Source organism: Salvelinus namaycush, unplaced genomic scaffold, assembly GCF_016432855.1.
Source record: "Salvelinus namaycush isolate Seneca unplaced genomic scaffold, SaNama_1.0 Scaffold174, whole genome shotgun sequence".
NCBI classification, from domain to species: Eukaryota; Metazoa; Chordata; class Actinopteri; order Salmoniformes; family Salmonidae; genus Salvelinus; species Salvelinus namaycush.
Genome location: NW_024058497.1, coordinates 45,711 through 55,559, shown reverse-complemented (window position 1 = coordinate 55,559; position 9,849 = coordinate 45,711). Strand labels below are relative to the sequence as shown.

Sequence of the window (9,849 nt, the reverse complement as noted above, 5' to 3'; positions counted from 1 at the left end):
ATGAATTGCAATTTGGAACATATCTTACGGATTGTAATTCATAACATATATGAAATGGATGATGGATTAACACATATCATATTAAATGGAGCGTTTCGGATATACGTACAGAATAATACAAAGTGCTCCGAGACCACGCCGGAAAATATCTACAGAATTGTGTTTTCATTATTCTCTATCAGATTGAACACTGTATATATTTCCTGTAATTCTAGTCCAAGCAGAACTGTCAGCCATGGGGGCCAGAGTGACAGCCAGTGAGACAGAGGTGGAGGATCTGAAGACAGATAATGCAGGTAATGGAGGCTGTTCAATTGATCCCACTGATTACAACAATTTGGATCATTTGTTTTTTTATTCAGTATGGATCAGAAAGTATTTTCATATGATTTTGTCTTTAGAGGATAGAGTGACAGCCAGTTGAAGGAGCTGAATAGAATATATATATTATTTAGCATATTACATTATTACGGCACTCCTGTGTTCAGACAGACCAAAAGTAGCATTCCATGCTGGTTTAGAAAGAACAATGGGATCTTTTTCTGATAGTGAAATAGCTCTGGACTGCACTAATGTCACCACAAATACAGCCCTGTTACAGGTACTGCTTACACACCTGTACATGCATTAACTCACATGTCCACATTGGGTAGCTACAGACATCCACCCAGATGTTCCTCTCACAACCTGTCATTAAACATGATGTAAAATTACTCACCTCTTCTCTTCTTTTGATGTTTGTAGATTATAAAAGTATAGAGTAGGCTACAGAAAACAACAAAATCAAGACCAGATTGATTGAACTTTATTAGTGTGTGCACTTTCCTTGTATATTCAGGTCATCTGAAGTACATACATGAAATGAATAAATACATGAACACAATAACAAACATGCATAAAAACAAACAAAGTGAGTCAGTATTGAATAGGTGCTAGGTTCATTAACATACAGTAAATATGCAATAAAACAGAAGCAGTCATTGAGCAATGGAAATGATTTGAAGTGAGGAGTGATAAGATCAGCATGTTAGGAGCAGGGAGTTTAGTCTCAGTCTGATATCTGTCTCAGCTCAGATCATCTCAATGTCAGTCTCCCTGGCAGGGTTCTTCTTGTGGTACTCCGAGATGCGGCTCTCCATGACCGGACGGAAGTGGCAAACCAGACCCTAAACAAGGAAGAGAAGGGTGGAGTGACGGAGGAGGAGGAGGGAGAGGAGGTCAGGGTGTTACTTCAACAGTTTCTCCAACTCCAATAGTCTCACCTAGCTATCCTTTGATCCCAGTAGTCTTACCTGTCTAACCTCTGACCCCAGTAGTCTCACCTGTTCCTAACTAACCTGACCCTAGTAGTCTCACTTGTTTCTATCTAACCTCTGACCCAAGTAGTCACAGGCCATGCAGCCCCATCCCCCAGTAGTCTCACCTGTACAGGCCATGCAGCCCCGTCCCCCAGTAGTCTCACCTGTACAGACCATGCGGCTCCGTCCCCCAGTAGTCTCACCTGTACAGGCCATGCAGCTCCGTCCCCCAGTAGTCTCACCTGTACAGGCCATGCAGCCCCGTCCCCCAGTAGTCTCACCTGTACAGGCCATGCGGCTCCGTCCCCCAGTAGTCTCACCTGTACAGGCCATGCAGCTCCGTCCCCCAGTAGTCTCACCTGTACAGGCCATGCGGCTCCGTCCCCCAGTAGTCTCACCTGTACAGGCCATGCGGCTCCGTCCCCCAGTAGTCTCACCTGTACAGGCCATGCAGCTCCGTCCCCCAGTAGTCTCACCTGTACAGGCCATGCAGCCCCGTCCCCCAGTAGTCTCACCTGTACAGGCCATGCGGCTCCGTCCCCCAGTAGTCTCACCTGTACAGGCCATGCAGCCCCGTCCCCCAGTAGTCTCACCTGTACAGGCCATGCAGCCCCGTCCCCCAGTAGTCTCACCTGTACAGGCCATGCGGCTCCGTCCCCCAGTAGTCTCACCTGTACAGGCCATGCAGCTCCGTCCCCCAGTAGTCTCACCTGTACAGGCCATGCAGCTCCATCCCCCAGTAGTCTCACCTGTACAGGGCATGCGGCTCCGTCCCCCAGTAGTCTCACCTGTACAGGCCATGCAGCTCCGTCCCCCAGTAGTCTCACCTGTACAGGCCATGCGGCTCCGTCCCCCAGTAGTCTCACCTGTACAGGCCATGCAGCCCCGTCCCCCAGTAGTCTCACCTGTACAGGCCATGCAGCTCCATCCCCCAGTAGTCTCACCTGTACAGGCCATGCAGCTCCGTCCCCCAGTAGTCTCACCTGTACAGGCCATGCGGCTCCATCCCCCAGTAGTCTCACCTGTACAGGCCATGCAGCTCCGTCCCCCAGTAGTCTCATCTGTATAGGCCATGCAGCTCCGTCCCCCAGTAGTCTCACCTGTACAGGCCATGCGGCTCCGTCCCCCAGTAGTCTCACCTGTACAGGCCATGCGGCTCCGTCCCCCAGTAGTCTCACCTGTACAGGCCATGCAGCTCCGTCCCCCAGTAGTCTCACCTGTACAGGCCATGCAGCCCCGTCCCCCAGTAGTCTCACCTGTACAGGCCATGCGGCTCCGTCCCCCAGTAGTCTCACCTGTACAGGCCATGCAGCCCCGTCCCCCAGTAGTCTCACCTGTACAGGCCATGCAGCCCCGTCCCCCAGTAGTCTCACCTGTACAGGCCATGCGGCTCCGTCCCCCAGTAGTCTCACCTGTACAGGCCATGCAGCTCCGTCCCCCAGTAGTCTCACCTGTACAGGCCATGCAGCTCCATCCCCCAGTAGTCTCACCTGTACAGGGCATGCGGCTCCGTCCCCCAGTAGTCTCACCTGTACAGGCCATGCAGCTCCGTCCCCCAGTAGTCTCACCTGTACAGGCCATGCGGCTCCGTCCCCCAGTAGTCTCACCTGTACAGGCCATGCAGCCCCGTCCCCCAGTAGTCTCACCTGTACAGGCCATGCAGCTCCATCCCCCAGTAGTCTCACCTGTACAGGCCATGCAGCTCCGTCCCCCAGTAGTCTCATCTGTATAGGCCATGCAGCTCCGTCCCCCAGTAGTCTCACCTGTACAGGCCATGCAGCTCCGTCCCCCAGTAGTCTCACCTGTACAGGCCATGCAGCTCCGTCCCCCAGTAGTCTCACCTGTACAGGCCATGCAGCTCCGTCCCCCAGTAGTCTCACCTGTACAGGCCATGCAGCCCCGTCCCCCAGGGCACAGATGGTATGGCCCTCGATCTGTTTACTCAGCTCCCAGATCATATCAATCTCTGAGTTGGCTGCGTCGCCACGCACAAACCGCCACATCATCTTATCCATCCAGTCCACTCCTGGTGGGGGGCGCGGGGGGGTAGAACGAAATAGGGAGAGAGAGAGATGAGATCAACTTATCCACCCAGTCATTTTTGTGGCACTCAGATATCAGATTATCAGAAGTGGGATGGGGTTTTATGTTGGAGCAATAAGCTATGTCGGAGCAAAACCTGTGGACATTCAATTATCAAGACTGAGTGTATAGTTCCTTACCTTCCCTGCAGGGGGTGCACTGGCCTCAGCTCTCATGTTTATAGAACTCAACCAGACGGGCGATGGCTCTGATTACATCAGTCTGGAGGAATAGATGAAACTATTTGTTTAGTTTGATTTGTCTTAAATATAATGTTCATCAATATAAAGTAAATAGAGTGTGTGAGTGCGTTCTTACAGATTTGTCGATGACGATGGCGGTGCCCAGAGCGGACTCTGCGCGGACGAGGTCATCAAAATCCATCATGACATCATCACACACAGAGCGAGGGATAATGGGTGTGGAGGAGCCTCCAGGGATCACTCCCAGTAGGTTGTCCCAGCCGCCTCTCACACTTCCTGAACCAATCAGAGACGAGGGAAGGGTCAGGCGCACAAATATCAGAAGCACCAATAATATACACACTCATACACAAACCCACTCTGGGATACACACACAGTAACACAAATACAGACAGTACTAGAAAACTTGTCACACTAACACTTGCACGAACACACACACCTGCGTGTCTGTCTATGAGTTCTCTGAGAGGAATGGACATCTCTTCCTCTACTGTGCACGGAGTGTTTACGTGACCAGAGATGTTGAACAGCTTTGTCCCAGCATTCCTCTCTCTCCCGAAGCTCGCAAACCACGCTCCACCTCGACGACAGATAGCAGGCGCCACGGCAACCGTCTCCACATTAGCAACTGTTGTTGGGCATCCGAACACCCCTGGAGACCCAAAGACAAGGTGGTACATTGAGAGAAAGTCAATAAGAAGAGCATTTATTTTCACAGTATAATCTACAGAAACTGTCAGAAATGCAATGTACACTTCCCTTACGGAAAAAAACACATGAACCAAGTTAATGTGATAACGTGACAACATGTAAAGCAACATGTGATAACATGAAACTACACATTTTCCACATGTGAAATCATGTGGTTTTTCCATTAGGGTTTTGGTAGACTATATTATCATTATTTTGGAAGTTTCTTTTTTGGCGAGATTAAGGTCAATCCAAAGGTGGTAGGTAATTTCCTCACCTATGTCAGCGGGGAAGGGTGGTTTGAGTCTGGGTTTCCCCTGCTTGCCCTCCAGGGACTCGATGAGGGCCGTCTCCTCCCCACAGATGTAGGCTCCCGCCCCCCGCATCACAAACACATCAAAGTCGTACCCAGAGCCACACGCGTTCTTGCCAATCAACCCTGCTGCATACGCCTCGTTTATCGCCACCTGGTGGACAGGACAGGACATACTGTAAGTGTGTGTGTGTGCTCATTTGTGGAGGAGACAGGAGAGGACAGGACTCCAACCAGTCTAAGCAGGTAGTCTGACCTGTGTATTGGTTAACTCGTTGTAGGACTCTGACCTGTGTATTGGAGAACTCGTTGTAGAACTCTGACCTGTGTATTGGAGGACTCGTTGTAGAACTCTGACCTGTGTAATGGAGGACTCGTTGTAGGACTCTGACCTGTGTATTGGAGAACTCGTTGTAAAACTCTGACCTGTGTATTGGAGAACTCGTTGTAAAACTCTGACCTGTGTATTGGAGGACTCGTTGTAGGACTCTGACCTGTGTATTGGAGGACTCGTTGTAGGACTCTGACCTGTGTATTGGAGGACTCGTTGTAGGACTCTGACCTGTGTATTGGAGGACTCGTTGTAGGACTCTGACCTGTGTATTGGAGGACTCGTTGTAGGACTCTGACCTGTGTATTGGAGGACTCGTTGTAGGACTCTGACCTGTGTATTGGAGGACTCGTTGTAGGACTCTGACCTGTGTATTGGAGGACTCGTTGTAGGACTCTGACCTGTGTATTGGAGGACTCGTTGTAGGACTCTGACCTGTGTATTGGAGGACTCGTTGTAGGACTCTGACCTGTGTACTGGAGGACTCGTTGTAGGACTCTGACCTGTGTACTGGAGGACTCGTTGTAGAACTCTGACCTGTGTATTGGAGGACTCGTTGTAGGACTCTGACCTGTGTACTGGAGGACTCGTTGTAGAACTCTGACCTGTGTACTGGAGGACTCGTTGTAGGACTCTGACCTGTGTATTGGAGGACTCGTTGTAGGACTCTGACCTGTGTATTGGAGGACTCGTTGTAGAACTCTGATCTGTGTATTGGAGGACTCGTTGTAGGACTCTGACCTGTGTATTGGAGGACTCGTTGTAGGACTCTGACCTGTGTATTGGATGACTCGTTGTAGAACTCTGACCTGTGTATTGGAGGACTCGTTGTAGGACTCTGACCTGTGTATTGGAGGACTCGTTGTAGGACTCTGACCTGTGTATTGGAGGACTCGTTGTAGGACTCTGACCTGTGTATTGGAGGACTCGTTGTAGGACTCTGACCTGTGTATTGGAGGACTCGTTGTAGGACTCTGACCTGTGTGTTGGAGGACTCGTTGTAGAACTCTGACCTGTGTATTGGAGGACTCGTTGTAGAACTCTGACCTGTGTATTGGAGGACTCGTTGTAGGACTCTGACCTGTGTATTGGAGGACTCGTTGTAGGACTCTGACCTGTGTATTGGAGGACTCGTTGTAGGACTCTGACCTGTGTATTGGATGACTCGTTGTAGGACTCTGACCTGTGTATTGGAGGACTCGTTGTAGAACTCTGACCTGTGTATTGGAGGACTCGTTGTAGGACTCTGACCTGTGTATTGGAGGACTCGTTGTAGGACTCTGACCTGTGTATTGGAGGACTCGTTGTAGGACTCTGACCTGTGTATTGGAGGACTCGTTGTAGAACTCTGACCTGTGTATTGGAGGACTCGTTGTAGGACTCTGACCTGTGTATTGGAGGACTCGTTGTAGGACTCTGACCTGTGTATTGGAGGACTCGTTGTAGGACTCTGACCTGTGTATTGGAGGACTCGTTGTAGAACTCTGACCTGTGTATTGGAGGACTCGTTGTAGGACTCTGACCTGTGTATTGGAGGACTCGTTGTAGGACTCTGACCTGTGTATTGGAGGACTCGTTGTAGGACTCTGACCTGTGTATTGGAGGACTCGTTGTAGGACTCTGACCTGTGTATTGGAGGACTCGTTGTAGGACTCTGACCTGTGTATTGGAGGACTCGTTGTAGAACTCTGACCTGTGTATTGGAGGACTCGTTGTAGGACTCTGACCTGTGTATTGGAGGACTCGTTGTAGGACTCTGACCTGTGTATTGGAGGACTCGTTGTAGAACTCTGATCTGTGTATTGGAGGACTCGTTGTAGAACTCTCCTCTGATGTAGATGTAAGCGGCGTGGGCTCCCATGGCCCTCCCAGCCACCAGGCAGCCCTCCACCAGCTTGTGAGGGTCGTGACGCATGATCTCTCTGTCCTTACACGTCCCTGGCTCTCCTTCATCTGCATTCACTACCAGGTACTTAGGTCTGAGATACACAGATACTGTATGTTACACACCAGTGGAGGCTCCTCAGGGGAGGAAGGAGAGGACCATCGTCCTCAGTGAATTTCAGAAAAATGTAAATAGTTAGACATTTAAAAAGTTGTCCTTTTTAGATACAACTATACTAAATATATTCACCTCACCAAATAATTGATTAAAACACAATGTTTTGCAATGAAGGTCTACTGTAGCCTCAAGAGTACTCTGTAGAGTAGAGCCAAAGGCATACCTGGAGGACAGCTAGTTTCTGTCATCCTCTGGGCACATTGACTTCAATACAAAATCTAGGAGGCTCGTGGTTCTCACCCCCTTCCATAGACTTACACAGTAATTATGACAACTTCCGGAGGATGTCCTCCAACCTATAAGAGCTCTTGCAGCATGAATTGACATGTTGTCCACCCAATCAAAGGATCAGAGAATGAATCTAGTACTGAAAGCATAAACTACACCTACACACCCACACATAATCTCTCTCTTTCGTACCTGCCGTCGCTGGGTTTGTTCATGAAGCCCCACTTCATGCCGGTGGGGAAGCCAGCTCCTCCTCTCCCTCTCAGACCAGACACCTTGACCTCATTCAGGATCCAGTCTATCCCCTTCAGGAGGATCTCTTTAGTCTTATACCAGTCCCCCCGACGCAAAGCACCCTTCAGACTGGGGACACAATGGGAAATATAGATCCTGTTTTAAATAGACCCCTATCACCTAATAATTCCTATGTACCTGATGTATGTATTGTTTTCACATATCATGTATTCTCGGGTAGGTTGAGGGAAGGGGACAAAGAGAAAAGGACACTTTATGGATGGTGAAGAAGAGGGCAAGAGTGTGTATGTGCATAGATGTGATGGTATCCAGAGTGTGTATGTACACAGTGATGTTAAGTTTGGGATGTTACTACCTCCAGTCATGGCGGCCATACAAGTTTGTGAAAATCCGGTCTTGATCACTCAAGGGCCCAAATTTAGTCTTCTTTGGATTCTCCTAGCAACCCAGATAAACACACAGACATATACTAATTTATGTAACGATAATAGGCTAGATGGAGACCTAGGCAGCTGTAGCCTAGTCTCGAAAACAGAAATTGTTTAAACTACACTAGGTTACCTGAAGGCTACCTGTTGCTTTGCTGCGGTGCCGTAGCGCTGGGCCAGATGAGGCGAGACGCACTGCTGCGCCGCGGCCGAGTGCGCACCTGTGCTCCCTAGCATCCGGCGTAGCGTCAGCATCCTGGAACAGAGAACGAAGGGAACTTTGTTTTGGAGCAAACTAGCTAGTCCAGTTAGCCAGCTACAGAGTTATTGCCCTAGTGCTCATTTAACAATCTATACTTGAATAAAGTTGTAAGATATCTTAAGCAGCAAATGGCATCTTATTATATGTACATTTGGCAAAAAAAAAGAAAAAAAAGCGCACTTGCTGTTGCTGGTCCAGATAAATTAGCCTAGTTGAGCTAATTTAGCTGCTATTTTGTGCTGCTAAGAATGTTCTAGCGCACTAATCTCCATTCACCTTCCTGACGCTGCCATTAGATGACCAATTATGTTGTTGATAACCTGCAAGGTTTCCCTCTTTGGGTTGTTGCTTCACTCCTTGACTTGTTCACTGCTGTCTCAAAAATGACATAACACTCACACGTTCAGTTTAGTTAGCAGTGCAGTCGGTTGTTGGCCAGGCTAGCTAGTTGGGTTAGCGAACTCAACTAGTGCTGCTAATTGGATTATGACGTTCCGTCTGCCTGCGACAACCCAAAGCCACCGGTGTCGAGGCTGGTTGACATTCCTCCCTGCATCATTGGCAGAAGTGAATCTGGGTACAGTGTGTGAAAGACGGCAGCTGAGAAGTTAGGCCTACTCAGTACATACACTTTTGTTGTGAATAATAATCTACTATAATTTAATACTTTTTTGCTGTGGGAAATCTATTGCATTGGGAATTTGAATTAGGTATTGGATGAATAAATGCACTAAATAAACGTTCAGAGACCAAATGACAGATCAAAGTTACAACTCATTTTCTACAATGTAATATAGTAGGAAACAGGCTGTAGACTAACAGGCTGTAGACATTAGGCCTACCTAGGCTACCATCTATGGATATGGAACCATGCATTAGTGTCAAACAAATAAATAACAAACAGACAGAGATAGATATCTTTGTTTATTTATTTGTTTTCTTTACATTATCTGAAACAAATGATGGGGAAATTAATTCATATCTCTGACAGAAGGTCCACTAAAAACGGAAAGACAAAAATGTATCCCTGATAGTGGGGTCTCTATTCAAAACAGACCCCAGATCCCTTCACCAAAGCCAAATAAAACGACATAAAGTTCCATAGAAACACCACGCTTCACAGCTGGCATAATGTTTCCCTCTCATTCACTCACCAAGCTCTCTAAATGCTGGTAGCAACACCCCTCAGCACAAAAAACCTTTCAGCACAATGTGTGTGACTGGCTGGTTTCAATTGATGTACACCACATTGTACATGTTTTACCATACAAATGGATATCTACTATTTCTCGATTAGCTTTTATCCTATTTCCTCATAGTCATGTGGTACAAGGTGTTATATTGGAACCGTACTTTTGAGTGAAAGGTGTCACTACCTCTTCAGACACATGTATGAACATACATAGGCTACATATATACACAGCATATCTCCCCCACAATTTTGCATAATTACTTAGTGCATTGCTCAAGATTTCCTGAGAATAGTTGGAGCACAAAAACAAAACAAAAGTCCAAGGCAGCTTCACCCCTTTACATAGCAATCTCTTATTATTATTATTATTATTACACTATGCAGTAGAAAGAATATAGACTAATGTTATTGTCAAGAATTGAAGGAACAATATATTGATATCTTCTCTTACAATCATAAACGATACTGAGTGACGTCATGGAATGGATAAGGAGGTGAAACAAAA

At 47.7% G+C, this 9,849-nt stretch overlaps 1 pseudogene; it reads right to left on the bottom strand.

Moving 5' to 3' along the window:
• Positions 1–1,070: 1,070 nt before the first annotated feature.
• On the bottom strand, positions 1,071–8,145 carry LOC120037514 (annotated as a pseudogene).
• Positions 8,146–9,849: the final 1,704 nt, after the last annotated feature.